We start from the raw sequence: 17,537 nt of genomic DNA, 5'->3' as shown, positions 1-17,537 counted from the left end.
TGGGAGCCAAGTGTAGCAGGTTGCATAACAAGTGCTAATTTGGTTAGCTGGAGCTGACAGCGGCTGTAATTCTCCAGCTCTGTGACAGCAGAGTTAGAGAGAGTCCACAGGCCTCCAGCCGGATAATACAAGCTAATAGCATAACAAGCTTCTGCAGAAGAAACGTAGGCCACGGCCAGAGCTAATTGTGATGTTCATAATCGCTTTTTGGCGGCAGGACGTTGTTGCTAAAATGACAGGGTGGAGACTGAGCAGTCAGAGAAGTGTTTTTGTGGTTGTTGCAGGTGAAATTCATGGTAATGCTTTAATAATCCAATACTCAGCCTGATCCCATTTCACACTGTAGTCAGAATCACCTGAAACACTGCGGACAAATTATAGTTGTTTCATCGTGAGTTATTCAATTTGGTGCATCAGGAAATACTCTTGCAGCTTGTAAGCTTCAGTCTGAAGACAACTTCTCCTTTTCCACAAGCAGCTTTGAGACTGACACAAGCATGTTTATTGTGTTTTGATTCAGCGTCGTTGAATGTGGCAGGAGGGTGCACGCTGTGAGGCATTTGAGGATAAAGGACGGTTGTAAAAATAATAGTTGTCCTTTAGTAGAAGCCAGATTAATCTCTGAATGACTCTTACTGTCATTATTAAGGAGTTGGAGTCAAGTCTAAAGACAAAGGACACACCTTCTAAATATCAGCAACACGTAGTGAGGACCTGTGTGTCAAGCAACTGTAGGAAAGTTTGTGTGCCACATGATCTTCCAGCTGAGCATAGGGAAATGAATTCCACTTCAAGGTACTTAATATCGTTTCCCATCTTGCCATTGTCCAGTCCCTTTACGTTGATGTATCCAAATTCTTTTTATGTTTGTTTCGTTGATGTTGGGATTTGTTCACACTGTCACCGGAATGAAATTGATTTCTGTTTTTTGATTTCTTAAATGTTGCTAAACGTGACACTGCTTCCTAGTGGACATATAGGCTACCATGTACCTCCAATCCATACAAGTATATATAAAAAAAAACACATATACAAACGTGTTTTGAACGACACCCGTGCATACCATGGATGTATAATAAGATCTGGATACGCTCAGCATTGCTTCCGATTTATTCCAGTGGTCACTCGTGGTATTGCAACGAAAAACAAACACAAGGCTTTCATCCAAGAGACCGCTGTTTGTGTCCCGTGTGTTACGTTTCACTTTCACGTTACAATCAGCTGTTCGTTCGTGTCCCGTGTTCACAATGTCAAGTCACATTTTCACTGTAAAAACGTAGTAATTTTCAGCTCAATTCTTTCTAAGCTAATTTTATGCTCAACCATGTTGTTTTTTCCTAAACCTAACTTAAGTGGTTTTGTTGCCCTAATCCTAAGCAAGTGTTTTTGTTTAATTCACAACATTAAGCACGTGTTTATGCGACCGAAAAATGATGCTGAGGGGTCTGACAAAGCGTCACTGTGTGACGAGCTGGGATGAGAACGCGTTGGCATATTCAGTGGGCTGCATACCCCAGAAGTAAACCTGGAAACTAGAATTTTTTTTTTAGCGTATATGCGCCAGGCAAGCAATTCTTGTTGGATTGAATAGGCGCCATTTTAGGATCCGGTATCCACTTATTATAATATATCCATGGTGTACGCTCGCTAATGTGCAGCCCAGCGACAACCAACCATTTATTGATATGGTGGCAGCTCAGAATGGCATGTGGGACTTCCATTCATATTCTCTAATGTGATGCATGTACAATAAATGCACTGGCACTGAAACTTAGCTAAACAAAATGAGATAAATCCCTGTCACTGAAATCTAGAATCACTGATCTATTGTTTTGCAGATGGAGCATCCTTTGAAAGAGTGCAGTGTGGTTTATGTTTGGTGTTATACTTCTTGATTCTGGCCGGGATTATGAGACTGTGATCAGCTTCTGTTATGTGGTCGTACAGTAAACCAGCTCTGAGCACAGTGTAGCAGTGGACCTCCGTGTTACCATAGAGCTGCTTAGTGACACAAATTAATCACAGTCAGGAAGTAGGCCGTCTCTCTGTGTGTCTCTCATTGACTTTCTGTGGCTCTCGTCCTCTTCCCTCTCTCTCTGTGTGTTATATAGACCGTGTGTGTGTGTGTGTGTGTGTGTGTGTGTGTGTGTGTGTGTGTGTGTGTGTGATTGCTTTCTACCACAATGCCTCATATGCAAATAACTAACAGTGAAACTCTCCATCACTAACAGCAAAATTAGGTCTCGAACATGAACCATTAGTATGGCTGTGTATGTGTGAATTTGTGTGTGGATTTTTCCTCCCTCATGTTAAAAACAAAGCGGGGTGAAAATCCACTATACCTAAGCACTTAATATTTATTTTTCTAAACATTTATTTGTATATAGTTTAAATATACTTGGATACAATCTATGTTCATTATTATTGAAAAGTAAAAAAAATACATTCCTTATTTGTGTTCCACATGTCCTGTGCGTTCTTTTGAGAAAGAAGCAGTATCCGAATAAAAAGGATGGTGCCCCCCCCCCCCATCTGTGCATTAACCAGTTGGAACATTGTTGGTTCTCAATCAACATAAAAACATAATCTACAGTTTTTTGTCTGTGTCACGCTGACTAATAGCCAGACTACAGCCTTCCCTCGCACAACAAGAGCCCCCCAGTTTGAACAACAACAACCCACATTAGCTTGTCTCATTTCCTACAAACTAAGATACGTGTTGTTTCCCACACGTTAGCTTGCTGAACAGGCTACCAAACCAAAGTCCACCAGGGAAAAGTGCACTGTGTTATTTTGCAGGTGTTAGAACAGCTGGAACAGCTTGAACATGTTTGACTGGTCAGTTTAGATGCTGGCATGGTCCTTAGCATCTTGTTCACTGCTAACAAGACACTGCTTTTAAGCTACAGTGCAAGTTTGTTAGCTTTTTCTCCCCCTTCATGGTTCATGCTTTCAATCAAACATGGGCTCTGATATGACCATTAAAAGGGTTAGAGAGAAAGCATTTTGCATTTTGACATGTACTGTATATGCAAAGGCCTTTTTTTTTATCCCTTTCATTGATAATAATAAAAACCCCAATGAATTTAAAATCACTTTGTCATTGTTTGCTGCAGGAGGGGATGGCTATAGTTGTCAGTTGGACTTAATTACTGTACCTCAAGGGAGTTTGTTGTGTGATCAAGTTATTTGCATTCCTACCCTCCAGATGCCTATTCTGAGCTGTCCTCAGTGAAAGGTTCTTTGGTGAGCTGTGTCTTCTTTCAGCAGGAAACAAAACTTTTTTTAACAAAAATAATCTTAACTCAAGTTCCTCTAACTAGCTTTTAATCACATCTCACTGTCCGAAGAATATTCAAGCCCTGAGAAAAATAGAATATTTCAAGAACCTCTTTCTCCTGGGATTATTGTTGAAAAACTACAACAAGTCACTGACTCACACAACTGTTAAGTGCACAAACTGAGCTGAATCACAGCCGCGGAGTCTTTCTGTCACTGTGTGTGCAGGAAAAACATTTGCACTTGCACGTGCAATTCACAAAGCAGTTGGGTAGAGATCAGCTGTCCATCCCTCCTATGTACGTACACAGACGCACACACTCACACTGACACATGATGTACACATATGCAGCTATCTCTCAGTGGTGGCAGGTGCATGTTGAAGTGTTGTGTGGTTTGAGTCCGCTGTGTCCAACTGACTGAGAGGGCGGCTGTCTGTCTCACCCACGCACACACACACGCACACACACAAGCACACACACACACACACACACACACACACACACACACACACACACACACCAGGGGGGAAGAGCCAGCAGATGTCTCAGATTTGGCCGCTGACCAAAAAAAACTCACTTCTTCTTTTTACTACTTTTCATTTGGTCCTCTCAATTACAGTAACCCTTACCAACCCAACACACACACACACACACACACACACACACACACACACACACACACGTGTGATAACTATTGCAGCTTTTCAACTGTTATGACTTGGCAGGTCAGTCTAGTTCATGGTAAAGATCTACCACTTTATGGCACAAATTAATCAGATTAATAAACTTTAAAGCTTCAATAGGTTGCATTTTGTCTTTGTAGAATCCCTGTAAAAAACAAAACAAAACAAAAAACAAGTTATGCAGACTTTTGGTTTCCTGTTGTGTTCACCTCCCTGAAAACATGCACATTGTATTTGGTGGAAGTGCGTCAACGCGCTGCCGGTGTGAGTTGCCCGTCAGGCTTAAGGAAGAAGTTTTGGTGTGGATCTTGCGACACGTGTGACACTGATTCTGGGTAAACATTGTATGTTACTCAATAAGAACATCATTGACAATAAATAAGTGCCCATTTCTAGTTCTTTGGGCTGAGTGGGAAGTACTGCCCTTGATATATTAAATATCACTTTACAGATTTCACGATCTGACTACAAGCTGCAATTTCAGCAAATAACAAACCAGAAATAGCAAGGATCAAAGTCATAGTAACCTTTCTCGGGAAACATGTTCATCCCATTACAGGGAAGAAGAGGTGGGAGAGAGGATGTGATTCACTGAGGAGACCATGTGACGGGTGATATTTCATGAAAAGATGAGTTTTCAGCCAGTTAAATCAGATAAGGTGGGGTGACATATGCGACTGACATCCAGTGAGCAGGTAAACTCTTTCAGTGTCTTTGCAACAGAACATGTGATCTAACTTGTCAGCGGAGACACAGTTTGTCTGCAACATGAAAATAAAAGTGCTTCTCAAAAGTACGATTCAAAAGAGACAGAGCGTCAAGCAGGTTTCCGCATCAGCTCAGCTGTTCAAGTAAAGTGAGACAAATGGTTTCGTAAAATAGGATGTTTGTGAACGTGAACCGAAGCCAGTGGGAACTCGATGAACCTGGACCAGCACCACACTGGCCCAGGTCAGCATCACAGTGTGAAAAAGGCCTCAAAACATCTCTGAATCGTCCTCCCAGGCAGGGTCAGTGTCTGGGAAACGCAGCAGGTTCTCTTGTTATTGTGGGCAAGCATGAGACTTCCAGCATAACCAGTGGGTGATGGTTAAGGTGAAATTCTGCCAAATTATTTTACACTGTAAAAACTCAATAGCATATTTATCAAACACACACTTTCATGCATTTGATCCTGGGTGTGGCCCCTAGTTGTACTCAATGACAGATCAACTCCTGTGGAAACTTTATTCCACTTTATGTGTAAATGCATTAATCCATTCTGTATTAAAGGGAACGTCCAACAATGTTTACACATAATGGTTAGTTTACTGGTCTTGGAAAGTACTACTCAGCCTGTGAAAACAGTTTGTGAGAAAATAACCCCAGGGATGTCACCAGGGTTGTCTCAGCTTCAGCATAGAGAGTAAACCTTTTTAACAGAAAACCTGCCTTGCAAACCAGGGCAACGCATTCCCACTCCCAACTCGTGTGCCCGTCGGCGCCTGATACTGATGCCCCGATGCACCCTTTAGTATCTGTATGAGATGCAGCAAGCTTTCAACTAACTCTAATGTAAACCCATCTGCATCATTAATAGACGGGCAGAGCAACTGATGTAGTATAAAGAGCGAGAAATTTCGCGTATGTCGGGTGGATGGACGGGACAAATAAACACAGGACTTTTACCCAGGAGACCTAATGCCAGTTACGTAACCAAACAGACTTATTTTAACTTAAACCACAATCTTTTCCTAAACCTATCCGTGACGTAAGTAAACCTACGTTGGAAGTTTATTTTGGAAAGAGATTGTATGCATGTAACGAGCAGAAACTGTACATTTCCTGTGAACACAGAAGTTTATTTTGGAAAGACACCATGCATGTAATGACCGCAAACTGTCCCTGCACTGAACTGTCGCTAGAGGGCGTCGACCTAGATCGTCATAGTTTGAAGTGTCGGGCCACTGACCAAGCGGCGGTATTTGACGAGTTGAGAGTCAGAATGTGTTGACTGGGGACGTCGAATTTGAAAATCTGGAGGACATCATTATGTCTGTCAAAAATCCTCTATTGAATTGCATTAATGGAAGTTTAGGTTCCAGTAGAGTTTGACACATATTAGGGCAAAAAAGTTTGGATGTCTCAGCCTCTGTTGTATTCATTTTGACCATTCTTTTGAAAAATTCTCTCAAAAGTCCTCCAATGTTTTATAAGTGCAAAACCAAATTATTGCATACTCTTTTAACATATTACTTTATGTGTCTTACAGAGAGGACTAAACGATGATGAATGTTTACCCAGGATGCTTTGCATATGAGGTGAGTGAGCTCATTTAATTATGATAATTAATGTGTTTTTGCTTTTATGTATCACTCCAAGACCGCCATACTCTGGTCTTAGTTAACCATTTTATTTCTTAGGCTTAAGATGAAGTGAACGAGTTAAAGGTCCCTTACTGTAAAAAGTAAGATTTTCATGTCTTTTATATTATAAAGCAGTTTTAAGTGATATATAAATACTATGAAAGTATCAATACACTCAATCCATGGAGAAATACACACAGCCCGTATTCAGAAACTGTGCGTTTGAAACAAGCCGTTAGGATTTCTGTCCATTTGTGATGTCACAAATCTACAATATTTTGACCATTTCACAGTTTTAAACGTAAACATTCTAAATGTGTCTCAGTTTATCACCTGTTGCAGTGTATGTGAATGACATCAGCTGACAGGAAGTAAACATGGACCCAAGCTGTTTCCTAGCAACGCAGTTCTGTTGCCATTCCGTTTAAATGCACTAAAACGGAGCGTTTCAGACAGAGCATGAATACAGGTATATTCAGACAGAATGAGGAAAAATAATGTGCTTTTTGAACATTAAAGCATGTAAACATGTTCTAGTAGAAACCCAAAATATATGAAGTATATAGATAAAGTATGAACCTGAAAATGAGCATGATAGGTCCCCTTTAAAGAGGACCTATTATGCTTTTTCCATTTACTTTACTGTGTTATATAGTTTTTGTGAATGTAAATGTCTGCAAAGTTACAAAGCCCAAAGTCCACCCTTGCTTGAAGTCCCGCCTTTTCTTCCGTAACGGGGTAATGTCACCAAGTAAGACATTTGCATAACTGTCAGTTTGTCACGCCCTCAAACAAAGCTAGTTAGAGTGGAATTGGAGTGGAGTCCAAAGAGTTTGGTTAGGTTGACCAATCACAACCTCCTGGAGGAGGGAGCAGGAGCTCAAACAGAGTGTTCCAGACAGAGGGTGAAAAGAGGTGCTGCACCACAGCTAAAAAGAAAGCGTTTTTTTGAACATTAAAGCATATTCAGGTAGAAACCCAAAATACAAGTATGCACCTGAAAATACGCACAATAGGTCCTCTTTAACGTTGGTGTTCTGCATGTCCCAACTTTTAGATTGTGACCCCCCGACACGACATGGGAACACTTTGAAAATATATCATTCATTTCTATAGAATCTGTTTAGATCTCAGATTCACATAGCAACTTGCATGATAGCATATTTGCAAAATACAACGTTTTACTGCACAGCAACACATAAACCTGAATCTGAATGTGAATTTGGAAATATGATCATCAGAGGAAGATGAGTTGGTGTTGTGAGAACTTGATGTGACCACAGTCGGATCAAAGGTTGAGAAACCCTGCTTGAGTTTATATAGTTGAGCTTTAAAACTGGTTCCCTGTAACTGCAACAGACTCAAAAAGCAAACAGGGACATCCTGGCATGTCAACAGGGAAAGACATGTGCATTTGTTTAAGTGAGACAGCTAGCCTGACACATTTTGTGTGTTTATGAGAATACATGTGCTAGCTCTGTGTGTGTGTGTGTGTGTGTGTGTGTGTGTGTGTGTGTGGCCTGTGAAGCACAGCTGCTCCTTCCACCAGCGCTTACACCTTTTGTCATTTTTGAAATTACCCTTCTCTGTCTCTCTCTCACTTTCACTTGCGTTTCTGCCATCTCGTGTGAGGCTTATTATCCAAACAGGGAAGAGGCTTATTATGCGTGTGATGGGTGTAAAGTATCAAACTTTCACACCCTCTCTCAGTCTTTCTCTGTCACTCACTGGCTCTACTGTTTCTGACAGACTTCTTTTTTTTGCTTTCCTTTTGAAAGTTTGTGGACTGAAAAAAAATGTTTTTGGTGAAAGTACCTTGTAAATTTCTTATTGTTCAAAGAAATGATTCAAAGTGAGAGATGAATGAGGACTCAAGCTGCTGCTGCTGATGATGATGTGATGATGGTCTGCTTTCACTACACAGCCTGTGTAGACAAGGTGTTAGTGTAGATACGTGATATGGACACCAAAAGTACATGGACACCCCCGTCTCTGGTCTGAGGTTGGTTTTCATGGTTCGGGCTATAGGCCCCTCTTTCCAGTGAAGGGAAATGTTAATGCTACATACTTTTAGACAACAGTTTGTGTACTTATTGGTACAGTTTGAAAAATACCTTGTTGTGTTTCAACATGACAATGCCCCTTGTGCACAAAGCCAGGTTCATAAAGAAAAGGTTAAAATTGCCATCCAGCACCTTTGGGATGAACTGGAACAGGAAGTGGAGCAAATCCCTAACTCATTTCCGGGTTTTAGGACTCATTCATGTAGCACTCTATTGGTAGAGTAATAGTACTGTGTGTATGAACCGTGTACGTGTGACCGGTACAACTCTGCAGCTGTGCACGGAAAGTATGTCCGAGGCTTAATGTGTAACTGACAAAACATGCAGAATTTTATTTTATTTTTTTTTTTTAAATGTCAACATAAGCAATTTAAGTGCTTGAAAATGTATTGAAATTTGTTCATTTTCAAAAGATTCAGCTTATTTTTATACCTTCAGTATTTTTGTATACATGCGACACAAGTTAATCAATTACATCGGTGTAAAATTGACATGAAATAATACTTCGTACTGTCACAATGCGAGTCCAACATTTAAGAACAGCAGGTCATGTAAATCATGCAGTATCTAGAGGGAGGTTTTTTCTGCACATTGGCTAATAGGAGGGAGGAGGGTGTGTGTGTGTGTGTGTGTGTGTGTGTGTTGTGGGAGGAGACAGGGAGGAGTGTGTGTGTGTCTACATGTTGGGGGGAGGGGACAGAGAGAGAGAGAGAGAGAGAGAGAGAGAGAGAGAGGATTTGTGGCATGTAGTTTGTCAGCTGTCATTAGGCACAGATGACACACACACACACACACACACAAAGGTAATCTCACAGAGAAAAGAGGGGAAATACAAAACAAGTGTGTGTTTTGAGTGGCGTGTGTGTGTTGCGAACTGCCGTGTTGACTGTGTGTGTGTTTGTGTGGCGTGAAAACCAGCGCGTCCGCCTGGCCGGCATCGGACGGTCGGCCGGCTCTGGACCGGTTATGGACTGGTTTAACCAAAGCAGCGGTAAGTGACCATCACACTTTAATTCTATTCTGAATAACAGATTTAAAGGACCACTCTGTAAGTGAGCTATCTTTACATTCATAATTGAAGTGTTTAAGTGAGTTTGTAGATGGATATTTATGTGTAATACTCCTGTGTTTACTGATGTGAACAAACCTTCAACTTCATTACAAAACATTAATAACTTAGATGAAGTTGTTTTGAAGCACCTGTCAGTCATACAATGGTCCACATGTGGGATAGTTGAGCTACTGTTTTGGTTATTTTTTTCCATTTTTTAATTATAAATTGTTGGAAAATTGTATGTTTTTATTCCAATGACAGTCTTATGTCTTATTATACAACCAAAATACTTGTCTTCTATTATGAATTTATTATAAACCACAGAACACCAGTTCAAGTTCTAGTAATAGTTATAATAGTATCATTATGTCTATTTATTACCAAGATGAGTTGGATGCAACAGTATGCAACGCTGTCTTAGTCAGACTTGGACTTTGAGCTGTCATGTATTATTGTGGTTTTGACACTGTGTGTGTGCGTGTGTGTGCGTGTGTTGGGGGGAGTGGTTATGAATGACTGGTCACACACACACACACACAGACAGTGCACAGTCAGCAGGGCTCTAGCTGCTCTGTCACCTGAGGTCTAACCAGCCAACTGTTTACTTAGTTTGCTTCAATAACAACTGTTGTTAGCACTCATTCAGAAAGCAGCAGGTTCACTGTATGTGCAGAGAATACGTCAAGGGAATGCTGTACCGGCAACACGTTCACAGTTTTACATGCAGTTTCACAGTTTCAAGTTCACAGTGGAAAAATATGAAGTAGGAAGCCGGTTAGTGAGGCGTTAGTTCTGTGTTAACAACTGTTTGTTTACAAGAGTATTTACTAGGGCTGTCAATCCATTCAAATATTTAGTCACGATTAATCACATGATTGTCCATAGTTAATCGCAAATAAATCACACATTTTTTATCTGTTCAAAATGTACCTTAAAGAGAGATTTGTCAAGTATTTAATGCTCTTATCTACATGGGAGTGGGCAAATATGCTGCTTTATGCAAATTTATGTATATATTAATTATTGGAAATCAATTAACAACACAAAACAATGACGAATATTGTCCAAAAACCCTCACAGGTACTGCATTTACCATAGAAAAATATGCTGAAATCAACAGGCAACAACAGCTGTCAGTGTGTCAGTGTGCTGACTTGACTATGACTTGCCCCAAACTGCATGTGATTATCATAAAGTGGGCATGTCTGTAAAGGGGAGACTCGTGGGTACCCATAGAACCCATTTACATTCACATATCTGGAGGTCAGAGGTCAAGAGACCCCTTTGAAAATGGCCATGCCAGTTTTTTCTCACCAAAATGTAGCATTAGTTTGGAGCGTTGTTTAGCCTCCTTCTTGACAAGCTAGTATGACATGGTTGATACCGATGGATTCCTTTCTAGTTTCACATGATATCAGTATCGTGAGATAATCACAAGTTGCGTTAAAATGAATTTGCATTAACACGTTATCATGTTAACTTTGACAGCCCTAGTATTTACACAGGATAATATATACATGTAGATAGATATCCATTATCTGAAAAACATGACACATAGTGCAAGAAAAAAAATAATGCTTTGGTGCCCTTTAATGATCATTGCACAATGTGCCCTTGTACTGTATTGACCAAATTATAACTTACAATGTGGAGGGAGGGAGGGGGGGAGAGAGGATCTAGATCAGAGGTTTTCAAAGAATGAGGCAGGAGAGTTGCTCTAGAGAGTCGCTCAGGTGTGACTGTATGCTAATTTTCACGCCGACACTACCTGCAACTGCGAGATAAGTCATCAGTGAGTTGAAGGTGGAGTTTGACCTCGAGGCCAGTGGAACAATGTGAAACCTCCAGCAGTGTTTTTGCTTTCATTTTGTGTTGCGTGTTGTTCCTCGTCGTATCAGTTAATTAATCTCCCATCAGCTGAGTCATCAGATAGAAGCTGTATTGATATCCAATTTGTCAGTGTATTACAGGATATCATTTATTACCAGAAGGGACATTTAATTTGCAATAGTGATGTAGGAAATGTTGCATACAGTAGTGTTCTCATGGCCTCTGGTGTTGAGAGGGATTTTGATGAAAGAACTGTCATCTAGTTTATTTCCAGTCATACTTTGTTCAAACTGACTCCCGTATTGTCAATTGACCTGATTTGTAAGCTCGCTGTATTGTTACACCCCCCACTATAGATCAGGTTAAAACCCCTTTTATTTTCATTTCTTGAGACTAGTTGTTGTCCTTTATGTGAAATCATACTAATCTGAGAGGCTTGATGTTGAAACTTGAGCTGAGAAGACTTCACGCTCGGGAGTTTGTGTCCAGATTTGGCCTCTGTTGAATGTTGTATGTAGCACAACACTTCAACCACTACACAGAGCATGACGAGAGAGTGTCACTGATGATAAACAAAGTCCCCAACCCCCCCCACCCGTCTGTACAAGCATCACTGTGACGGCCTGACTTCCGCATGTTGGAGAATTTGACATGTTCAAGGGTCCAGAGTTTAACCACTGGACTGAATCAGGACACAAATTTTTCCTGCACTCCGTGCGGTTCAGTAGTTTTTGTATCGTGCTATATCAGAATATACAGTCTGTTTGTTGTTAAGTTCCTTGAACTCCATCAGATGTACAGTACTGGATGATTTAAAGAGGACATATCATGCCCATTTTGAGGTTCACACGTGTATTTTGGGTTTCTACTAGAACATGTTAACATGCTTTAATGTTCAAAAAACACATTCAATTCCTCATCCTGTCTGAACGCTCCGTTTTAGCGCCTGTCTCTTTAAGCCCCCCACCCCCCGAAAAAGCCCAGTCTGCTCTGATTGGCTTGCGAGAAAAATATGGTGCACTTTTGCGAAGGTAGTTCTCAAGTGCTGCGTCTCAAATCGGATACTTCCGTTTGTACAGTTCCATATAGTACACTGCACACACTATGTATTTACTTTTGTAGTACGTTTCAACAGGGTTGTGTTTTTGCAAATCGCACACGGCTGTTGTGCACTCACCGGAAGCTTGGTAGATCAACTGGTGCTCCGTATCGGCAGTAAATCAATTCAGACGGATAAATTAACCCAATAATTGCTTCTATCCGACTACAGTATAGTGGCACTTAGGGAAAAAAACACTGTATAACTTAAATGTGTATAGTTCGGTGTTCTCCGTTTCAATCGCAACCACTGCGGCTTCCTCAGCCGCCATTGTCGGGTGGCCCCTCGCCCTTCCGTTACGTAGCAAAGATGTCGACTGTTGAGGGTGAGAAGCGTCCCGTGTTCCACACTTGACGTTTCTAACTGTTTTGAGTACAACATCCGGGCACTTAGAGTTCACTGCATTTTGCCGTACTTCTCAGTGTGAATGCACTTATGCACTCAAAATAGCAAGTATAAGTACGATAGTACAAACAGTAAAGAACACAATGTCATATGCATAACGTCGGCGTAAAAAAAGATTACTTTTTTATCCAATCGGAATAGTAGGATCTGCATTTGCATTTATCACAGAGGACGCATATCTTTGCAAATAAAATAAAGTATTGACTGAGTTAATCTTTGAATATAAATTATTAATTAGTAATCAATACAAGATTTTTGTGAACTGATTTGATATTTTCTTTCACCCCTAGTAAACACTGAGTCAGTGGTAACAGACAGTAGAAATATGGATCATGTAACCTTAATACCTGGCTATTTTTAAGTTAGGAATTGCTTTGAAAAAATCACATTTCTTAATATAAGGAAAACCTGTCTGCCATGGTGTCAGGTTACCTGCAATTTGTACCTGCCACAGCCAACATTCAGCCTGTATTTGGCAGGTGGCAGGTGCTAATTTCATTCCCTGCCTGAATGGCTTGTTGAATCACATGTTTTCTGATCTAGGCAGCCCACAAAAAACTGACAAGGTTGTCTTATTTCACAGTTTGTGGGTTGGTTGGCACTCCAGATACCCAAATGAGTGAGCACAAGCACTGAACAAGTGAGTCTTTCATGATATGTCCTGTTTAAGTGTTTGTCAAATTAGAGCACATGGGGAAATTGCATTTAGTGATGTGTTTTGTGTGATTGTGTGTACCCATAATTGAGTTAGCATCTGAGCAGGCATGTTCAATGTTATTGATTCCGGTCTATAATCGATCGGGCTCTCGCGTTACATGAAGCTGCACATGCAGAGTAATGAGCAACTGCTGGTCGAGCAGCAAACAAGCCATCTATAAACAGGTTATTTAAAGTCATGAAGTCTTTGTCTCTTTTGATTCTGTGTGTTTTGATGCAGTGCTTGCCTGACATTAGCTATTATTCAAATAGATGTTTTTATTGGATTTTCAGTTGATGCAGTTTGAGTTTCTCTATGCGGTGCGCTTATTTTCCAAGAGAGTTATATACATGAAGGTTTAGGTGATTTAGTAGTAAACAATTTGAATCATCATCAACATAATATGGGTCATGTTAACGGGTTCCTCATTTTGCGGTGGCTCCGGCTAATGCTAGCAATATTGATCACGAGAAATAAAAATAAAAAAGTAAAGAAAAGTAGATATTTTTTTAACAGTGCTCACGTGATACTAAATCGTTAAAACTTTGACTTGTGAGGTTATTCAAATACCAATTAGTCTGTATTTGTTGTGGCAGGGACGGGTGGGGTAGGGGTGGCTGGTTTGCCAATAAAGGGAATTGGTTGAAGTGGGTCAATGTGTACAGCTTGAATTTTACGGCGACTCACTTCACAGCACACAGAAAGGCGTTTGCTTTCCATTCCAGCACGCCAGTGTCAGGAGTCTTTGGAAGCTTTGACTGCAATTCAATAAAAAAGGGACCGGGCTGCCAGGTGGCGAGAGAGAGGACGACTGCTTTGTTGTCGTGATGACAGAATTTTAGATTTTAGTCGTGAATTGGTTGACAACCTGAGAAAAACTCCCCGTTCCGAACATGAGTGAAAATTTGAAGTTTGCGTTTAGGGAGTAACCGCCAAATCAAGCACTCACATCTTAGAGGTAGATATTAAGAGTTGGCAACACACTAACTGGCCAATACCTGGATTTTTGTAAAACATCCAAACCATCCTTTGCTGTCCAATATAAGGTGCCAACTCTAGCAAACACAAATTCAGTATTTTTGGTGAATGGATCTAACTAATGAGGTTCTGATAACAGACAACAAGTGAAGGAGGAAGATGCTGCTGAATAAAATGATTTAGTCTTCAGACTAAACGTGTGTTGGGTGTTGAATGGTGTAGTGACGTCTGCAGGACATTACCAGCGACCTCAATTGTTACCGCAGCTCTTTTGCCATATCCCGCGTATTAATGTTAGCCATAAGGCAGACTTCAAATTAAGCTCCAAATAAAGGCTTAATATAAGCATGCAATGCAAAAGCTAATCATAAAAAAATCTATATTTGGTCGTAACAGTTTTTTTCAGGTTTAGTACAGCGTTTCAGTTTAGGCCTCGTACACCATGCATTGTGTGGTCAAACTAATTAGAAGGCAGTATTTCTTTGCTCCTAAAAAGCTGACATTTTGGACATCGGAGGTTGTAACAGGACAGTGACAGTATTCATTTGGATTTTGGTGAATAAGTGTGACAAAGAAGGATTTAAACACCTGCTGTCACGAGCAAACCTCAAGTCTGTTTTTTGTTTTTGTGGCATCATTTGATACAGAAATGCACCACTTTATTATGACTCTCCGCACCGACATTATGTTTTCTGGTTGTGCGGTCCATTCTCGGTAATTGTAGTTAAAAATGTGTTTGTTATTTATACATTTTTCACACTGCAATGTTGCCATGTAATTTGCTTCTCATGAATTAGTGTTTTAAGGCCCTGACACACCAAGCCGTCGGTCGGCCTTCGGACAGTTTGGGGCCGTCGGTGAGCGTCTGTTGGTCTAGTTTTTTTTGGTGTGTCCCGCACCGTCGGCTCTAGTCTGCCCTGTCGGAGGTTTTACGTTCGATTCAGCACGATGAATCGAATCTGACTGGCTGTTCAGCTTACATGAATCAGTGCACGAGAAGAGAAACGGAAGTGAGGAAAGCAAGCCAACGAGTAAAGTCAAGAGGAAAATCACAGAAGGCTCTTCTCATTTTTCATCTTCATCTCATCTGATCATTCCAACACACCCAAACTGATGCCAGCAGGATTACTGAATGGCAGAACCAGTGGAACAGCCTTGGCAGCCAGACAACCCAATGGATGGAGAGAGACGAATGCCTCGCTACAGGCCACGATCAACCTTGGGCTGTCTGGAAAACACTGAACCGCCTGCGGGCCGGCGAAGGACGCTGCAAGGTGTCCATGAAGAAATGGAAAATAACTACTTCCGATGCATGTGTGTGTGGCGAATCCCAAACCATGGAACACATCATGTGATGTAGCCGAGCTCCACAATGTACCGAAGATGACCTGGCCGAACCAAATGCCGCTGCGCTCGCCTGCGCCAACCACTGGAAAGACGTGATATAGAAGATGGCAGGACACGAGGAAGGAAGAAGATTCCAATACACGGATATTTTCACAACCACATGAACATCTGGAATGAAGCTAATGGGTGAGTGAGAGTGGTGGGAAAATGGTCGGCAAACTGGCGCTTTGTTTCACGTACGTATCATAACATGTATATCCGCCGTCCTCGGTCTTCCTGTTGAATGATGAATACAGACTACCGCGACCTGCTGGTGTGGAGAGTTATTTCCTCTCACGCAGGCTTAGAAGATACGTGCTAACTGGCCGTCGGCTGTCGTCTTTGCGGTGTGTTCAAATGCAACTTGTCAGGTCAAGACGAAGGCGACGCAACAGTCAGCCTTCATCACCATTAGTTCTTTGATGTTCCCATGGTGTGTCTTGGCCTTTAGTTCCATCAAGCAGTTCATCAACTGTCTGTCTATCAGCACAATTAATGAAAGTTGGTGGAGAGATTATCTTTGATTAACTATAACTACAAACTTAATGGACATACAGTTTTGATTCCAAATCAAACAGATTTTAAAATATCAATTTAAAGTCAAACAGAACCGATTGAAATAGTGTTGTGGCCGTAACACCAGGTTGGAGAATTGATCCTTGTTGGCAGCAGAGATGTGTGGAGGAGTGCCCTCTACCTTGTAGCCTAACTGGTAACTTGTGTTTGCGCTCTTTACATTGTGTTAGTTTAGTTTAAAAAGAAAGGAAGTCTTATATAGCTTGTAAATATTTGTTGAGTGAGCAAATATAACTCAGATAACTGTAGGTTTTTAATGCGGTTGGTTTCAATGTATGTTTGCTTGTAAGCCTGTAAAGTGAGATGTGTTTGCCTGCTAGTAATTTATATAAGGTGTGTATGTTTTGAGATGAAATCTTTCACGGTTTTTGAGAGTGAATGGCTTGTGACTAATTTGCTTGGCTGTTTTTTTTTATCTCCTGCTAATCATGTGTTTCTTTTATTTTTTGATTGTTTGGTTTTGAGGCAGCAATTCCCCTGAAGTAACCTTAACCGGAACTCTAGTGAGCCTCAGGGGGTCAATAGAAGCAGCTGTACAAGTTTCCTTCCACTGTTGCATTTTGATATATTTGTTTTGTGACAGTACAGTACACTTTGTACTTTTTTTTGAAGTTGTAGTTACCCTGATGTAGAATACGTGTTGTTGTCTCTGATGCTACCCAGAGATATAAGGCCGGCTAGATCAACAAAACGCTTGTTGTCCCTAGAAACAGGCGCTAAGCCACCGGCTCAGAGCAGCATCACCGTCCCACCAAACAGCAGAGATGTAAAGAGATTGGACGTATTGACGCGGACACACAGATGCACGGAGATGCACTCACACACACTCCCACCATGCATATGATGCAGGCCCCTCAGTGTGGGAGAAGCCAGCGTTCTTAATCCAGCTGCAGCAGGGTATTAAATCTACTTTATGTTTGTGTGTGACGGGGGGGTTCGCTGGTGTAGACCGCAGCCTTGACAGAAAGCTTAGACACCAAGTGGAGGAGGGTCCCACCTCTCAGTCACCGCTGTCAAACCCGCCGCTGTCATGTTTACATCCTCCAAGTGCTAAACATCATCCTCGTTTTATTGATTTGGTCCACACATTCTTCTACATGAAAACAGAGAAAGCTCCGGGTATCAGCAGCCGAGCATCGC

At 41.2% G+C, this 17,537-nt stretch overlaps 1 protein-coding gene across 6 annotated transcripts in view; it reads left to right on the top strand.

The window, feature by feature from the left end:
* LOC119498335 (nuclear receptor coactivator 2-like) overlaps positions 1–17,537 on the top strand; it is a 69,346-nt gene that overhangs the window by 8,576 nt on the left and 43,233 nt on the right. For 5 of the 6 annotated variants that reach the window (XM_037787125.1, XM_037787122.1, XM_037787120.1 and 2 more), the window contains exon 2: positions 6,216–6,264. The gene's annotated coding sequence lies outside the window, so the exon portion shown is untranslated. Of the gene's footprint in view, positions 1–6,215; positions 6,265–9,118; positions 9,364–17,537 lie in introns of those variants that run through there. The other variant, XM_037787121.1, reaches the window with a different exon arrangement.

This window comes from Sebastes umbrosus, chromosome 12 (assembly GCF_015220745.1).
Source record: "Sebastes umbrosus isolate fSebUmb1 chromosome 12, fSebUmb1.pri, whole genome shotgun sequence".
Lineage (NCBI taxonomy): Eukaryota > Metazoa > Chordata > Actinopteri > Perciformes > Sebastidae > Sebastes > Sebastes umbrosus.
The sequence above is the reverse complement of the archived record's forward strand: the minus strand, read 5'-3'. Positions and strand labels throughout refer to the sequence as shown.